The 12077-nt window shown below is 46.8% G+C and overlaps 1 protein-coding gene across 3 annotated transcripts in view; it reads left to right on the top strand.

Moving 5' to 3' along the window:
• Positions 1 to 12077, top strand: part of LOC119160735 (chorion peroxidase) — a 1158638-nt gene that overhangs the window by 470145 nt on the left and 676416 nt on the right. The window lies entirely within an intron of this gene.

Below are 12077 nucleotides of genomic sequence, written 5' to 3'. Positions count from 1 at the left end.
GTTGAAGATTCTCAAAGCCAACTTAACGTTTTGCCTCTCCATGTTAGACGGAGTCAAAGCCTTCAACGAGAGTGTCAGAGCAATCTTGAAAAGCTCATTTTGTTCAGACTCATGCAGCTCACATAAAGTCTTGAATGATGCTGTTAGTATTTTGGGTGTGGCTTCTGTACTATTTGTATCTGGAAATTACAAGCATCTTCCTGCATTGCGTTGATTTAACCAGTTACTTCGGACACATTTTAACAAGTGAACAGGGTCCACGACAAAAAACAAAGGTCGTGAAGGGTCAGCAGGATGTTGGTAAACTATCTTTAGTCTCGGGGGGCTTGAAAACAACGACATTGTTTTCCTGTTGATAGAATTAATGTCCGAGATTACAGCAACCACTTTGAATATAATATGTTCAAGCTTGAGAACTAGCATTCGCAAAAAATCAAGCAAGCATTTTGCATCAATTTTAGCCACTGGCAAAATATGCACATCTTTGTGATAAGAAAACAAACTCATAGTCATAAAGACATGCTGTTTTTGCTGGGCTTGTGGTGTTGACTGCTGCACCAGTTATTGATCCAGCTTTAAACCAAAGTATGAGTGAATGTGGATTTCATGCATCATAAAAATACTCTCTTTTTATGGTCTTTCATTGCGGCAGCAACCTTCTTAGCATATGACAGAAAAGAGAAGTCTTGCTGTTCTCATGGCTGGGCTGACCAGTTGAGTGGAGCAGACAGGATGAGGCAACTTTACCTTCAGTGAACCTCTGAGGAATCGGTACGCATGCGGCGAAATGGTGTAGAGGAGACTTGCAAATACCAGCAGGGTCTGGCGAGTAGCGTGCTGCGTTATTAAGGATGAGCTCCACTTGAGATTTAATGAACTTCAAGATTTCCAGATGCCATCCGTGAAGCTGATGCTGCTGATCATTGCATATCAGCTGCATATCATTGCATACCATTGCATATCATTGCATAACAGTACCATCACAGACGCAAGCACTTGACGAGCCCACTAGACATTGTTGGAAGCATCAGGAGTGCGCAGACGCTCAACACGATGAAGGATGTCACACAATTGCCGCAAGTCCTGCAACTCCGCACGCACGCTGACACCATCAAGTTCCACAATGCGTGTTTCCCCAAAATACACTTCCACACACATGCTGTCTCTGACTATCACTGATGAACGCACAGAGGCGCCTCGATCAACAGTCAAATACAGGAATAGAACCTTCGAGTCCATGTTGATCACAGACCAAAACGGTGAAGTGTTAAAGCTTGGCAGAGCATTACGGAATTTAGAAAAGCTTGTAAATTTGTTCGGCTTGTCCTGTTGTCGTTTTTCTTCCAGAGACTTTTCAATGACGATACGGAGTGATTCGTCCTCAAGACGCTTTTTTTTTCTCCTCTAGAGCCTCCCGAGTGCACGCATTTTGACGAGAGAGGTACTGAGGACAATTCGGGAACACACTCGGTATCGCATCCGGCTTCAGCCGGACGACTTTCAGCGGCACTTCAATAGTCTTCCCCGTCTTCAACTCTGTGTACTTTGACGTTTTAACATAGTCGCTGGCCAAATTAGCTTCTTGCAGAGCTGAAACAACAACAACAAAAAAGGAAATTATGTGGGAACACGTTTCATACAACCGAAAGTAAGACGGTTGGGTTCGGCTTTCGATACAACAAATAAACCTTGAGCACGTTTGAGCTCAATGTTTGAACAAATAAACCTTGAGCAATGCAGGCTGGGCAATTCAGCTGGTGCTGGATACACTCAGCCACAAAAACGTGCATTGCATAAATAACAAGCACCCGTATCCAACCATAATACGAACCTTACCACTGTGTTCTTCGTAGGAGGGAAATCCTTTCGCGGAACCGCTCTTGTCCATGCCGGCCGCCGCACCGGGTCGTCGGGAAACACGTGCACTCGCACGCTCGGTTCTCCTGCATAGTTAGACTTGCAGTTTGGAGCACAACAGCAGCCGGGCATCCTACCGGTTCATTCACACGCACAAACACCACGCGAAATAAAGATTATACGTCTTCCAAACGTAAAAACACACTCACATGCGAACGAGCGACTCCAACTGCTCCATTAGATTGCTTCGATCACTGTGGCCAGCAAACGTGAAACGGAGTCTGACCGAAGGGCGTGCGAATGCGACTGCTTAATAATGTTTAAGCAGTATGGTGTGTCGTTATTTGACAACGTGGTTGGCTGATTAAAACTGAATAGTTAAATACTGCAACCTTTGGCAACATTCGCGACTTAATTGTTACAAAACTAAAAAAATATTTCGGTACAAGCCAGAGTAACCGTGGAAGCCACTGCGAGGCATCTGTAGCTGTTTTTGTCCGGTTGTGCGTTCACGTGATACAGACGTTGGGCAAGACTGTCGCCGAGCCATCCCAGTGGTGATCTGAGCTTGGTGACGTAGGCACTTGACCGAGGAGGTGGCGCGGGGGCCTTCAGTTTTTCCAGGTGGTGTTGCCACAGCCCACGAGCCCGTTGCAGCAATAGGCGCCTTCCAGTATGGTGGGTATCACGCAATGCGTGGCGTCGTCACTAGTCCTTGGCTGCCAGCACGCGCAGCGGCTCCGGATTCGATGAGAATGACGCGGCCCAGCGGCGACCCCATTAAAACATTCTGACCTCATGACCAGTGGCGCTTCTGGTTGGACATTTTGTTACTCAAAGAATCCACATGGTTTATATAAAAAAAGCCCTGCGGCGCGTCGCGAGCAGTAGACCAATGTGTCAGAGGAGAGAGCTCGGCTCTTCGAGTCTCTAAACTGTCGGCCCCAGTGCCGAATTCGTAACGCCTCTATTGCTTTGCTGTACATAAACCTTGTTAACTCACCGTCGTCTCGTCTGGTCGTCTATCAGCTCTGCGGAGAAGCAGTCGAGAGCTGAGAAACCTACGCTACCAAACGGCTGTTGACCTTCCCGTTGGAATTCAAAGCAGTGGAGCCTTCGGGACCGTGTTGGCGTTGCCGTCTTTCGTAACAGTGGTGACCAGCGGCGAGATTTGTGGCGCCCTTTGTAACGTCGTTGGAGGCGCGCTTCGTAACAACGTTAATGAACCCAGGTGGTCGATATTTCTCGAACCCTCCACTGCGGTGTCACTCATAATCATATCGAGGTTTTGGGACGTTAAACCCCACATATCAGTCATCACATCAATGAGGTAGCCGATGCACTTGCGAAGGACGCCCACGACCCGCCGACACCCACCACAAACTTCGTGCGCAGTTTCGACGTGGCGCGGCAGATTATCGCCCACAACATCCGGGCTCTTCACCAAGACCCCCGCACAGCAGCCGGCAAAGCTGTCTCACGTCTGCCGTCAACAGGAATTGGTCGGCGTGCACGTGCTTTCTACTGCGTCTTCGCACCAGATGCAGCCGAGCCGTGGACCGGCTCTTCAGACAGAGTAGCAGTGGCAGCAGCTCTTCGTGTGTGCAGTATTCGGCAGACGAGATGGTCGGACATATCTTGTGCCTGTGCCCTGGATACGCGGATATTCGTCGCCGTTTCTGCAACACCTACGCGCAACGGGGACTGCCCCACGTGAGTCCAGAACAACTTTTGTTCCTAAGGGCTAAGGGTGCGACACTCCGGCGCGCATTCCATGAGCTTCTAGACTTCTTCGGCGATACCGATCTGATTACGTGCCTCTAAAAAGGCCCTTTACAAACGTGTGGGAGTGTTGTTTTTATCGCTTCGCGTCGCACGCTACCTCGGACTCCCACGTGACTTTGTTTACGTTCACTGCTCCAAGCTGCCTGAAGAAATTTGCCCTCTCCCCCGCGGGTGCACGGCGCCGTCTTAGCAAAGACTCTCTCCTCTTTATGTAAGTCTAGAAGTGTCCTAACTTCTTTCTAATTGTCCAGAGGGGTTTTTTTTTTCTTTCCTTCTTGTTTCTTCCACGGGTTCATAGCTTGAGTCTACTATAATTGTTAGCATCGCTTTACCACCGCCTTCTTTGCGGTCATTTGGTGAATCACGTGTTTGGCGTGGGGTTGCTCACGCGCATGCGTGTAGCGACTTATGGAATGTTGTTCACTACCTTCCTCTTACCCATTTTCTCCTGTACCTTTATTTCCCAATCCCCCATCGCCAGCGCAGAACTGTGGAGGTGCCCTCCATTGGGAGAGGTAGTAATAGAACTGCGTTTATTTCTTCTTTTTCTCCTTTTCAAAGTCACTTCGATGTGATTCGGTTTCCGTCTGTTCATGTCTTTTGAGGAGGCTGGCAGGAATTAATCTAACTCGCGAACCCTGGACCAGAATATTTTTGTCGTTGCGCTTATCAATTATGATGAAGGGCCCTTACCAAGTGAGCATGAGCTCATTATTGTCGGATGAACGGAGCAGAAACACTTGATCACCTGCAGACAGCGGTGTAAGTTTTTGTTTCCTGTCACGCAGTGTTTTATCTCTGAAGCGCTTGTCTTCTGCAGCGTTTCGTAAGCTATCATACAGGTGTCCTGTAATCTCGTTTTAAGCTCGACGACATTTGCATGCACAGTCTTTATCTTTTCATTAGGCTGGTTCATTACATCAAAACAAGCCTCCAGTGTCGGATTTTTTCTCTGCGATTCCCGCAGTTCTTCTATACTAACGTCTGACTGCTTGATTCGTGGTATGGCAATTGTCTTTGCTCTTCGATCTTTTTTGTAGCAGCCATCTCTTGTGACTTCGTGCGCTTTTTCGCTACTTCTTCCCCTTTCTATTTTGCCAAGCTTGTTTGCTTGACCTCGGGGCTGGCAATCGAAACAGCAGCCTCAATGTTGCCAAGGATAATATCATACAGGGGAGGGGGGGGTTTAATGCAAACAGCAACAGCAACTTCTTTGAAGAACTTGGAATCAATGAACACTTTGGCTTCTGGCACTGTTCAGACCGATCGAGTAAGCATATAACACGCTGACTACCAGTTAGCGTGGAGTCAAGAACGAGGGACCATTTCACTACAACTGTGTTGCAGCCGGAATCATGGAGAACAGTGACCACGTTCCCTTCAAGATTCCCCGTGACCGTCGGCATCTGCTGGCCTCCTCGCCAGAACGTTGTAGAGCTCTTGGCGACGTCAATCATGCCTATCCCATCAGATGCACTTTGCTGGGCAAGCTCCGGCTTCTCCTGCTGACTCTGCAACTGGTCATGCTGTAGAAGAATTCATGAAGCGTCATGCCTGCCAGAGCAAGTAGTAGACACGTCCGCACTGTGCCAGCGAGTCTGCTTGCATATCCAGTATGGTGATTGCTTCGGTGCTGTATGTCTGGTCCAACAGTCGTGAGCCTCATGTCCCGGCTACTTGGAACGAAAACAGAAAGGCTGTTCTTTGCTTCCTGTCATCGCAGCGGATTTATAACAGCCAGGCAGTTTCCTCATCTTTTCCATTTTTCCTTGCCTTCAGCTAGATTACTGATGCGTTGTGCTTCCAAGTACTGGTCGGCAGTCGTAGAGAGTGTGTAGAGATTGTAACACGCTCTTTCCTTGAGAAAAACTGCCAGGTTTTTTTCACAGCAACGTAGAAACTGCTCCGACACGATCTTGTCTCGCAGCGCTTCATACGGCTTCAATGTCTTCAAGAAGCCGACCGGCAAACTGTCGCGCTGTTTCAGCATTTCCAGGTTTGGCATTCCGAAACTTTACACGGTAGCCTTCTTCCGTGTAGTGGAACCGCTGCAGTAGGATCTGTTTCAGCTTAGTGTAGTCGGTAGCATCTTCGGCGGACATCCGACCTACAGCCGTCAGTGCTTCGCCCGTCAAGCAAAGACTCAATGACAAGGCTCAGTTGTCTTTTGGCCAACCTTAGCTAGACAATTTTTTCTCAAACTTTTGACTCTAATCGTCTAGCTCATTCCTATCTTTCTTGAACGGTGAAATGATCTTGTGTGGGCTGCGGAAACTCTGACCGCCACTGGTTTTGCTACTTTGGTTTCTTTAATCGCTTTTTGTGCCTGTAACACACGTCTTTCCGTATTGCAAAGACAGCGTGATGCCAGTATGTTTTTTGGCACTGGTACACGCTTGAGACACTGGTACACGCTTGTAATCACTGGCACTTCGCGGGACACACTGGGAAAAAGCTGTGTCGCACTAGTAGGGGCGCTGGCTCAACCGCTGTGACACTGGTGCGCACTGCGACGCGCTGGAAGCGCTGGAATTTTCAATGGCAAGCGCTGGTGAATACTGGAGCACGCACTGTTTCTACCAGCGCAGCATGCATGTTATTGTAGCGTGTGCCATGGTATGTTTCGATGGCGTTTAATATAAAACGCTTGATTCGACGCCACGGAGTGAGGCTACCCTAACAGATACCGAACATACGTAATTTTTGCGGTGGACATACGCATCGCAGCTATTATAATGCACCGTTTTCGCATATGCCGCCACGTATACTGGCCATATTCGCATCACCCGTGTATTGCTGTAACGATTCCAAGTTGCAGTGTTTGTAAGCCTGGAGCGGCACGCCACTCCTAAAAGAAACGGGAAATTGTTTTTGCCACAAAGCAGACGAAACGTAAATGAGCTCTCTCGATCGCTTCGCAAGGTTTCCCATCCCAGCAGAGGCGAGAGAAAAACTGTCGTTTAATTCCGCCACACCGCCTAAATGTATGTCTGGTCATGCTTATCCTTCCACTTCCTTCAGGTAAGAGTCAGAAAGGTTCTGAAGCTCAAATGCAGAATCTTCAACCATCCCAACCGACCGCGTCGAGAGCGGTCTTACCCAGTGCCCGTGGCCCAGCGACCATGAAATATGTCGTGCCGGCCGCGTTAGTATATATGTTATCGGCACTTCTTGCTTCGGGAAACACAACTTTAAAGTGTGAGAATAACCGTAAAGTATAGTTTAGACATCCATGAACTAAATCAACTATTTAGTCTTGTGTTGATGTTTGCACAAAGAGCGCTGATGATCGAACGTCGCGCTTTCAGCTACGCAGGCTGTCACCGAAAGTTACCGGCCGCACTTAGCTGGTACTTCTCTGACTGATAAGTCACAACAGGCAATTTTTAGTTGGTGATTTGGTGTATACGCCTTCGTGAACTGGTTCCCTGGCATACGTTTTCAGCGGATTGCATCGCTATTTCTATGGGTATTTTTTTTTGTTGGTATTGATATAGCTGCCTACATCTGTACACTGGCACGCCCGCTCTATACCGCCAGTGGAGGCCAGAAAAATGGCTGTCGCTCTGCATCGCAGCCCCTTAAATGCATTTCTGGCATTGATCGACCTTTACCTTACATCAGGTACAGTTTAAGTAACAGTTAGAAATGTTGCAAAGCTCAAATGCAGAAACTTCAAGCATCGCAACTCAGCTGCTTCGAGAGCAGCCTTACCCAGTGCCCAGTCCCAGCGAGGCCTGTCGTGCCGGCCGCGTCGGCGTACATGCTGCCGGCGCTTTTCACTTTACGTAGGCATAATTCTAAAGTGTAGGAATGGGTGTAAAGTACAGTTTAGACATCCATGAGCCTAAATCGACTATTTATCCGCGTTTGCGGTGCCCACACAATGAGCGGCGACGATCGATGTTTCGTGCTTTCGCAACGCAACCTTTCACCGAAAGCTTCCTTCTGAGCGAAGGAGCCTGTACTTCTCTGACTTATATGTAACAACACGCCATTTTGACTTGGCAATTCGGTACGCGTTAGTGAACACACATACTGGCATACTTTTTCAGCGGATAGCAATAGTCATTTTTTCGGTGGTTTCTTAGTTGCAGGTATCGATATAACTGCAATTATGTAATCTTGCACGCCAGATGTGTACTGCTACATTGTCGCTTGCGCGAAAAAAAACAACTCAAGTTCACTCGTGTGCGCGGATATATACCGCGTAAGAGATTTCAATTATGTGTACATGGTGGCCAGTAGCAAGTGTGAGAACCGACAATCGAGGGAAAAAAACTATCGGCAGCAATAGCTGACAATCTGTGGCTGCTCCTCCAGTTAATTCGAGATTTTTCAGAATTATGTGTGAATGCTTCCAAAGTCTTTGCGCTCTTGCTAATATCCGCACGTCATTCGGTGCCCGTAAGCCGTCGAATCAAGACGCAATTGTTATTTGGAAAGGAATATTTTGTCAGTCTTGATTGTACGACTTGTAAACATAAAGTTGAACAGCACGTTATTCGGAATAATAGTTATTTTACAACCGCACATGCATGTTTTGGCAATGCGTAGTGGGTAGCGTACTCGGTTCAAAGTGAAAAAGTGGCGAGTTTTATTTTATTAACATTTTATTTTTGGGAACATTTATTTTTTTTTATTTTCATTGTAAAAGCGTGCTATTTTACTTACATATTTGTTTATTTATGGCGAATAGGCACTCCCGCTTAAACCATGTGAAGCCATTTTGCGCAGAGTACTGGGACGCTGCTGCTTCAGCGTCCCAGTACCTGCGCTGGAAGGCGCTCGTACCAGCGCCATACTGGGAACATGATCAGGCATTGCGCTGGACACGGGTGGCCAGTGACGCTGGTTTTTGCAATAAGGTTGTGCTTCCAGGAGCACCCGCTCTGCCTTCATACGCGCTAATTCTCTCGCGTGTTCTTTCTCTGCCACTACCTTCGCTTCTTCGCGCTTTTTAGCTCGCTGATCTCTCATGTATTTCTGCTCTTCGCTATCCCACGATTGCGACGCCTCTCCTCGGAGTCCCATCCTCTTTAGCTCAACGAGCATTCTGTTCTCGTCATCGCCGTCCACCGCACAATCGCAACGTAACGCTCAAAGATGTACGACATAGCTTGATGATGATGACGATGAAGATTATGTTGTTGATGATGATGATGATGAGTGGTTTTTATTGTCGCGAGGGCCAATTTATAGCCAAAGAGCGCCATTTCAAAACACTAGATATGTGAAACATGATATGATGCGTGGCTGTAAAGGGGCCTTAAATGTATTCGCGCTAAAATCGGGTAAAAACATGGAAGTAATAAAATTATGACAGTGACGTGAGATATGTGCACAGAAAGTAGATGGCAAAATGACATGATAATAAAACCATGATGGAGATGTAGTCACCACAGCCACGACCACGATACAGAGGTCGTGCTACGAATAACCTCGAAATATTGGTTGAAGGCAATGAACATCTTTTAAAAAACGTGAAAAGCGGTTGCAGTTTAAAAAGCGCATCCCTACCGATGAGCATCCCTGGGTGTAGTGGGAGCTGCTGTCGGTAAGGGAGTAAAAAGTGCTTTTTTTCTTAGATCATCTAGCCTATTGCACTGGACAATAATGTGGAGAACCGTAAGTGGTTATCCACATCTTTCACAATATGGTGAATGGCCGGTAGATAAAAGAAATGAATATGTAAAATGTGTATGTCCTGTTCTAAGCCTTGTTAGTTCTACCTCTGTGTGTCGTGATTTTGATAGTGGCAGCCAATGAACTAGTTGCGGCTTAATAGCAGGCTGTTTATTATCTGTGTATTAATCCCATGTGCTCTTCGAATACCCCCTGAGCTTTCGTTTTGAAAAGGTTTTAAGTCATGTGCAGGGATTTATTGATGCATTGGAAGCAGTGTCGTTGGAAGAAGCAGCCAGGTTGTTGGCCAATACGTTCCCTTGTATCTTACGATGCCCTGGAACCCAGCAGACAACGACATGCTGTTCTGATGAGTAAAGTGTGTACAGAAGTCAGTAAAGTGACACCAGCACGGGGCTCATGTGTTTTTGAGGAGTTTCAAGGGCTTTGACCACGCTTAGAGAATCTGTGTATATCCACGCTTAGGGAATCTGTGGGAATCTGTGCCTTTTGTAAATTTATCTGTTTATGTGTTTTACGACCGCCAGTATTGCATAAGCTTCTCCTGTGAAAATGCTTGCATCAGGATAAATAACGCCGGCCTCGGAAGATAACTGGCCTACCGCTGCATACGACACAGTGGTGTTGGACTTTGACGCCTCGGTAAAGAACTCAGGGCATGTGTATTTAGGTTGCAGTTCTAGGAAGTATGTATGTAAGTGTGAAAGTGGTGCAAGCTTTGTGATTTCAAAAGAGACACCACATTCTATAAGCTGCCACTGGCACGGTGGTAAATCTGTGGCAGGAGCCATCAAACTGTGTTCATGAACAGGCACACCTGTTTCTTCGGCCAGGCTCCTTACACGGAGCGAGTGGGGCTGCCTAAACGAAGGACAGTTCTCGAACAAGCCAGAACAAGACAAATCAATATTGTGAAATGAGAAGGATGTTTCTTGTCTGTCTTCACCTTCGAATAGTAAAAAAAGGACAGGAAACATCTTAGTTAGTGGTGTGACCATTCATTCGAATCCACGTACAGGCTCTCCACAGAGCTACTTTGGAAAGCACCCGTAGAGAGGCGAATGCCTAGATGGTGGACAGCGTCTAGAATTTAAAGGCTGATGGTGTTGCCGACTGATAGATTATCGCACCGTAATCTAGGCGTGTGCGTACGAGGCTTTTATGTAAATTTATTTGACATTTAGTGTCCCTACTGCCCCACTTTCAAAATGTTCACTGTTTTTAAGCACCTGTCCTTTAAATACATGATGTGTGGGATGAAGGTAAGTTTAGTGTCCAATATGAGTCCAAGAAACTTGTGCTTGGTCTTCACTGACAGAGGTTGACCATGCAGGTCAATGTCGGGGTCAGGATGGAGGCCCCTCTTTCGGCTGAACAAGTCTCAAGTGCTCTTTTGCGCGTTGAGTATAAAGCCATTCACATCTGCCCATAGAGATACCTTGTTCAACCCGAGTTGAACCTGACAATGGTACACTGAAATGTTGCACGACTTGAAACCACTCTGTGCATCATCGACATATATGCAAATAAAAAATATTACGTGGGAAAGCCAAGTGCAAGGAATTTATTTTAACTATGAAAAGTGTGCAGCTCAATACACCTCCTTGTGGCACTGCTGTTTCCTTAACAAATATTCGAGATAAGACAATGCCAACTCCGACACCGAATGTTCGGACGGACAAGTAGCTTTCGATGATTGACAACGTTCGACCCCTCAACCCTAAATGTGACAGGTCTCGTAACATGCCAAAGCGCCATGTAGTGTCATATGCCTTTTCCATATCGAGGAACACAGAAAGAAAAAAATAGCTTATGAACAAAAGCGTCGCGAATTTTCGCCACGATACGGAGATGGTTGTCAGTGGTCGACCGAGCTTCCTCAAACCCACACTGGTATGGGTCAAGTAGGCCATTTTTTTTCAAGTAAGTGCATCAGGCGCCTCTTACTCATGTTTTCATTGACCTTGCAAAGACAGCTGGTTAATGCTATTGACCTGTAGCTGGAAACTGAGGCTGGGTCATTGCCTTGTTTTAGAATGGGGATAACGATAGCTTCCTTCCAGGCTGAGGGTAGCTAGCCGGAAGACCATATCGCATTATACAGGGGAGGAGAGCTTTTTGGGTTTCAGTGGGCAGGTGTTTTGACATTTCATATACCCCACGGTCCGGGCCTGGGGTAGATTTATTGCAGCAGGTAAGTGAGGCTTGTAGTTCAGCCAAACAGAATGGTTTATTGTATGCCTCATGTGTTGTGGGTTTACGCACTAGTCTCTGTTTTTCTATTCTAGTTTTGTATCGTCTGAACGTTTCACTATATCATGGTGAGCTGGTGACCTGTTCGAAGTGCGCTCCCAGAGTGTTCGCCTGGTCATCCACACTTTTCCCTTGTGGGTTCATGAGAGAAAGTGAATGGGCTTTTCGTCCTGGCAACTTACTAACCATGTTCCAGACTTTCGCCTCATTTGTGTATGAGTTAATGAGTCGGATGTCTTGTGCCCGTATTTTCACAAAGAAAACATCGGATATGCGTCTTGTTGGAACTTTATCTTTGTAGCACCTTCTTGTGGCTTTTCCTTGAGCAGCACCAAATAACTCATCTGCCTCTTCGCTAACGTGAAGTGATGTGTGGCTATACTGATTTCCTCATGTGCTTGATAGTTGTTGTTTTTTTTTCTTCAAAGAAACAAGGTCTGACCATGGTGGAAATTCTGAAGCAGTTGTTCGCTAACGATCATGTCTCGCACTACCTGAGACGTTTTTTATCGGTTGGTGGTTTCGATCCAACGGTC

Source organism: Rhipicephalus microplus, chromosome X (assembly GCF_043290135.1).
Source record: "Rhipicephalus microplus isolate Deutch F79 chromosome X, USDA_Rmic, whole genome shotgun sequence".
Lineage (NCBI taxonomy): Eukaryota > Metazoa > Arthropoda > Arachnida > Ixodida > Ixodidae > Rhipicephalus > Rhipicephalus microplus.
Note: the sequence above shows the minus strand (reverse complement) of the source record. Positions and strands in the feature narration are given on the sequence as shown.